Genomic DNA, 6,201 nt, shown 5'->3' on the forward strand with positions numbered 1-6,201 from the left:
GTCTCTTGTGCCTCCATATGAATTTCAGCATCATTTTTTCTAGATCTGAGAAGAATGTCTTTGGTATCTTGATTGGGATTACATTGAATCTATATATTGCTTTTGGGAGAATGGACATTTTGATGATGTTGATTCTTCCAATCCATGAGCATGGAAGATTTTTCCATTTCTTGGTATCCTCTTCTATTTCTTTCTTTAAAATTTTGTAATTCTCATCGTAGAGATCCTTAACATCCTTGGTTAAGTTTATTCCAAGGTATTTGATTGTTTTTGTAGCTATTGTGAATGGGATTGATCTTAGCAGTTCTTTCTCAGCCGTGGCATTTCTTGTGTATACAAAGGCTGTTGATTTTTGTGCATTGATTTTATATCCTGCCACTTTGCCAAACTCCTGTATGAGTTCCAATAGTCTCTTAGTGGAGTTCTTTGGATCCTCTAAGTAAAGAATCATATCGTCTGCAAAGAGGGATAGTTTGACTTCTTCCTTCTCAATTTGTATTCCTTTAATTTCTTTTTCTTGTCTCATGGCTCTGACTAAAACAGTGGTGAGAGTGGGCATCCCTGTCTGGTGCCAGATCTCAGTGGAAATGCTTCCAACTTTTCCCCATTCAATAGGATGTTGGCCGTGGGTTTTTCATAAATTCCTTTGATTCTATTGAGGAATGTTCCTTCTATACCCAATTTGCTTAGAGTTTTCATCATGAAAGGGTGTTGAATTTTATCGAATGCTTTCTCTGTATCTATTGAGATACTCATATGGTTTTTCTTCTGCAGTCTGTTAATGTGGTGAATCACATTGATTGATTTGTGAATGTTGAACCATCCCTGCATACCAGGGATAAATCTCACTTGGTCTGGATGGATGATTTTCCTGATGTGTTGTTGTATTCTATTAGTGAGAATTTTATTGAGGATTTTTGCATCTATGCTTACCAGGGAAATTGGTCTGTAATTTTCTTTCAGTGCTGCATCTTTCTCTGGCTTAGGGATTAAGGTGATGCTGGCTTCATAGAAAGAAAATGGGAGGATTCCATCTTTTTCCATTGTTTGGAGTAGTTTGAGAAGAAATGGGATTAGTTTTTCTTTAAATGTCTGATAGAATTCAGCAGTGAATACATCTGGTCCTGGGCTTTTCTTTGTTGGGAGGGCCTTTATTACTGTTTCAATTTCTGTTTCAGTTATGGGTCTATTTAGGTTTTCTATGTCTTCCTGGTTCTATTTACGTAGATTGCATGTGTCCAGGAATCTATCCATTTCTGATAGATTTTCCTGTTTGCTGGCATACAAGTCCTTGTAGTAATTTCTGATGATTCTTTTTATTTCTGTGGTGTCTGTTGTTACACTTCCTTATTCATCTCTGATTTTATTGATTTGGGTCTTTTCTTTTTTTCGTTAGTTGGGCCAATGGGGTGTCAATTTTGTTTATTTTTTCAAAAAACCAGCTTCTTGCTTGGCTGATTTTTTGTAAGTTTTTTTTTGGATTCAATCCTATTAATTTCTTCTCTGATTATAATTATTTCTCTTCTCCTACTAGATTTGGATCTGGTTTGCTGCAGTTTTTCTAGGTCATTGAGATGCACTGAATGCTCATTTATTTGGTATCTTTCCAATTTCTTGATATAGACCCCTATTGCTATACACTTGCCCCTCAATACTGCTTTTGTCATATCCCATAAGTTTTGATATGTTGTGTTGTTATCCTCATTTACTTCCAGAAAGTTTTTGATTTCTCTTTTGATTTCTTGAATGACCCAGTGTTCATTCAGGGGCATGTTGTTCAGTCTACATGTGTTTGCATACTTTCTAGGGTCTCCTGAGTTGCTAATTTCCAGCTTCATTCTGCTGTGGTCTGAGAAGCTGCATGGTATGATTCTAATTCTTTTAAATTTGCTGAGACTTGCTTTATGGCCTAGTATGTGATCAATCCTAGAGAAGGTTCCATGCACTGCTGAGAAGAATGTAAAGTGTTTAGATGTAGGATTGAAAGTACTGTAGATATCTGTTAGATCCATTTGGGCAATAGTGTCAATTAAATCTGCTATTTCCTTGTTGATCTTCTGTCCGGATGATCTGTCTATTTCTGAGAGTGGAGTATTGAAGTCCCCTAGTACTATTGTATTGGAATCTAAGTCTCCCTTTAAGTCTCTAAACATATCTTTTAAATAGACCGATGCCCTATAATTAGGTGAATATACATTTATAATAGTTACATCTTCCTGTTGAATTGTTCCCTTAATCATTATATAGTGCCCCTCTTTGTCTCTCTTAACAGTTTTTGTATTAAAGTTTATTTTGTCTGATAATATCTCTATATCTGCTTTTTTTGGTTTCTGTTGGCATGGAATACATTTTTCCAATCTTTTACTTTCAGTCTGTATGCATCTTTGTTGGAAAGATGTGTTTCTTGTAGGCAGCAAATAGATGGTTTTTTTTCCCTTAACCCAATCAGCCAATCCGTGTCTTTTAACAGGAGATTTGAGTCCATTAACATTCAATGTGACTATTGATAAGTAGTGACTTTGCCCTGCCATTTTCCCAAAGATATTTCTAATATATGCTTTGAACTTCCTGTGATCTTTTACTGGGAGATTTTCTTCCTTTACCTTTTTTCATATTTATGGCTGTGTTTCTGTGTGTAACATATCTTTAAGCATCTTTTGCAGGGCTGGACGAGTGGTACAAATTCTTTCAATTTCTGTTTGTTATGAAAGGTCTTTATTTCACCTTCATTCACAAAGGAGAGCTTTGCAGGAGATAATATTCTGGGCTGGCAGTTTTTCTCTCTTAGCACCTGGGCTATATCTTGCCATTCCCTCCTAACCTGTAGGGTTTCTCATGAGAAGTCAGCTGTGAGTCTAATTGGAGATCCTCTGAGAGTAATCTGACATTTCTCTCTTGCACATTTTAGAATCTTTTGTTTATGTTTCACTGTAGTGAGTTTGATTACAATGTGTCATGTCGAGAATCTCTTTTGGTCATGTTTATTAGGGCTTCTATGAGCTTCCTGTACTAGGATGTTTCTGTCCTTCTCCAAATTCAGGAAGTTTCCTGCTAGTATCTCACTAAAATGGCCTTTCTCTCTCTCCATGCCTTCAGGAACTCCTAGAACCTGAATGTTGGGTTTTTTAATAGTATCCTGTAGATTCCCAACAATATTTTTTAGATTTCTAACTTCCTCTTCTTTTCTTTGGTTTGACTGTATGCTTTCCTGTGCTCTGTCTTCTAAGTCCAGTATTCTCTCTTCTGCTTTACTGATTCTGTTTTTAAGGCTCTCAAATGCATTTGTCATTTGATCTATTGAGCTCTTCCTTAATTTGGATTTCTCTTCACTATCACAATTTCATGTTCTACTAATTGCTTCATTTAATTTTGATTTTTCCTTAAGGTTTCATTTTCATGAGAGCGATTTTCTACCCTGTCCAGTAAGGATTTCTGTAGTTCAAGAATTTGTTTTTGAAAACTTCTAAGTGTTCTTATCATATATTTTTGGAAATCTGGATCTTGCATTTCTTCTATCTCATCACCTTTGTAATCTTGGCTTGGGGTGTCTTGTTCATTTGGGGGCATCATAATGTCTTCCTTATTCTTGTTTACTCAGTTTCTGCATTTGTTGCTTGGCATTATGGAGATATTCTTTGGTTTTCTTCTTCTTCTTTTTTTTTTTTTTGCTGTTGTGGTTTTTCTTGTTATACTATGACTCGATTAAGCGTACTGTCTGCTTTTGATGGGTCCTTAGAGGCTTGTGATGGGTGTGGCCAGAGAACTCTGTTTGATTCTTCAGGGTTAAGGGTGACACACCAAGGTTAGGTTTATTAAATTTTTTCTTTCTCTCTGGTTTTTTTTTTTAATTATTAAGAAGGGAAGTAATTCCACACAGCTGAGTGGAATTGAAGGCAGTCAGTGTCTGAGCTCTGGCCCCTGTGGGTATAATATTCATCTGCTCTGTCTCAAGGACCACACAAAGGATCTGTGCAGTCCTCAATGTAAGCTCAGATTCCCCTGCAGTCTTCCACCAGGTTGCCAAGGTTACCAAGTTTGCAGCGTCTCCCAAGAGTACTCACATCTCAGGCACTCCATGAGTTCTCTCACACATCTTCAGGTTTTTTTTTTTTTTTTCACAGTCACAGTTCATAAGCTCCCACACATCACTAGGTCCTAACCTCCTTTTATTTCTCCCACCAGAGTCAGGTTTTTCTGCTTCGCTGAGGGCGGACACAGCCCTGAGGTGGCACAGCTTTTACATATGTCCAAAATGGTGCCTGCTCTTTGTCTTGCTCACCTTTGTAAGGTGAATGGAGAGAGAGAATCATGTCCATACTGGTCCCTTTTATTTTATTTTATTTTATTTTATTTTATTTTATTTTATTTTATTTATTTTATTTCTCTCTTTTAGTTAGCCTGGTGGACTTTCCCCCACAGGGCTTCAAGCCTCATTCCCACTAGGCTCTTCCTGCGACTTCCCTGCCAGTGTCTTGGGCTACTGAGGTTTTATCTCACCTCCCTTTCCAGTGCTGGTGTGTAGACTCGGCATCTGGGGTCCCAAGCCATGGGCACCCGTGCCCTCCACATAGGTCCACCATGTCCCACTAGTTCTGGAAGAGTTTCTTCTGCAGTTTTTGTCCCCTAACTCTTCCCTGAAACTACAGTATCTCCACTTTTATTAAACTATCTTTTCCTGGACTGTCAGTGTGCTCCCTCCCTATTCCACCATCTTGGAGGACTCCTGCCCCCTCTATTCTAATAGTCCTTCCTGGTAGCTCAAGGAAGTTTCACCAGGATCTCTGTAAAAAAAAAGATGAAAAAATTGTATTTCAGTAGAAAAGTGCTTTGTGTAGTGTCACATGATTTGTAAATACCCAGCACCTTAACTTCTGCCTAATGTTCTCTATCTTGCCACACTTAATTAAAAAACATTTATTTTTCAGATCCATTTCAGAAATTGTCACCAGTTCAAATAGTACTGTTTTAGAAAGCTTTCATGAGCATGTCTTCCCTTTTGCTACTAATGCTATGTTTGGAGTGTATGACTTCAAAAAGCATATCATGAGGCTGGTGCTGTGGCACAGTGGGTTAATGCCCTGGCCTGAAGTACCCACATCTCATATTGGCACAGGTTCACGACTCAGCTGCTCCACTTCTGATCCAGCTCTCTGCTATGGCCTGGGAAAGCAATAGAAGATGGCTCAAGTCCTTGGGTCCCTGCACCCATGTGGGAGACCTGGAAGAAGCTCCTGGGTCCTGGCTTTGGTTGGTGCAGCTCCAGCCATTTCAGCCATTTGCAGAGTGAGCCATCAGATGGAAGATCTCTCCCACTCGCTCTTTCTCTCTCTCTCTGCATAAATTTGACTTTCACATAAATAAATACATCTTTAAAAAAAACAAAAGCATATCATAAAAATTTTCCCCCTTTCAGTAATTTCTTCTTGAATAATATGCAGTATACATGCAGCTACAGAAAATTACTGTGAACCTTTATCCTGCCTTCTGAGATAGTAAGATGATATTAAATTAGATTTCATATGATAATAAGCTTCTTAAAATATAAACCAAAAGAACACAATGACCATATATAAGCCGAAATGTGAAGAACAACCTTATGGTCTCCAGATAATTTATTTTTATGAATCCCAGGACTTTTTTTTTTTTTTTTTTTAGTATCAGCAGCTTTTCTAAGGTCTAATTGATAGGCAAAGATTGTGTTTATAGGAGCTTTTTTCTAAGTTTTTTTAAAAAATTTATTTGAAAATATTGTATATAAAGGAGAGACCCAGAGAGATCTTCCTTCTGCTTGTTCACATCACAGATGGCTGCATTGAGCAGGGCCAGGAAAGAATGAGGCCAGGAACCAAGATCTTCATCTGGATCTCCCACATTGGTAGCATTTGCCCAAGTATTTGGATCATCTTCCATTGCTTTTCTCAGGCCATCAGCAGGAAGCTAGATCAAAAGCAGAACAGTCAGAACATGAACCAGTGCTCATATGGGGTGCTTGTATTGCAGACAGCAGGTTTACTTGCTATGTGACAATGCTGGCCCTGCTTTATGGGAACTTCCAAATGAAATTTTGAAGTTGTATGCATTGTAGTTTGCATGTAATTCAACTTTCTGCCATACTTACTGATATATATCAGCATTTGATGTAGGACAAATCAGAAAACACAATGGCTTAACAAATAGCCATTTGATTTGCAGTTCAGACTC

The sequence above is a fragment of the Oryctolagus cuniculus genome, chromosome 8 (assembly GCF_964237555.1).
Source record: "Oryctolagus cuniculus chromosome 8, mOryCun1.1, whole genome shotgun sequence".
NCBI classification, from domain to species: Eukaryota; Metazoa; Chordata; class Mammalia; order Lagomorpha; family Leporidae; genus Oryctolagus; species Oryctolagus cuniculus.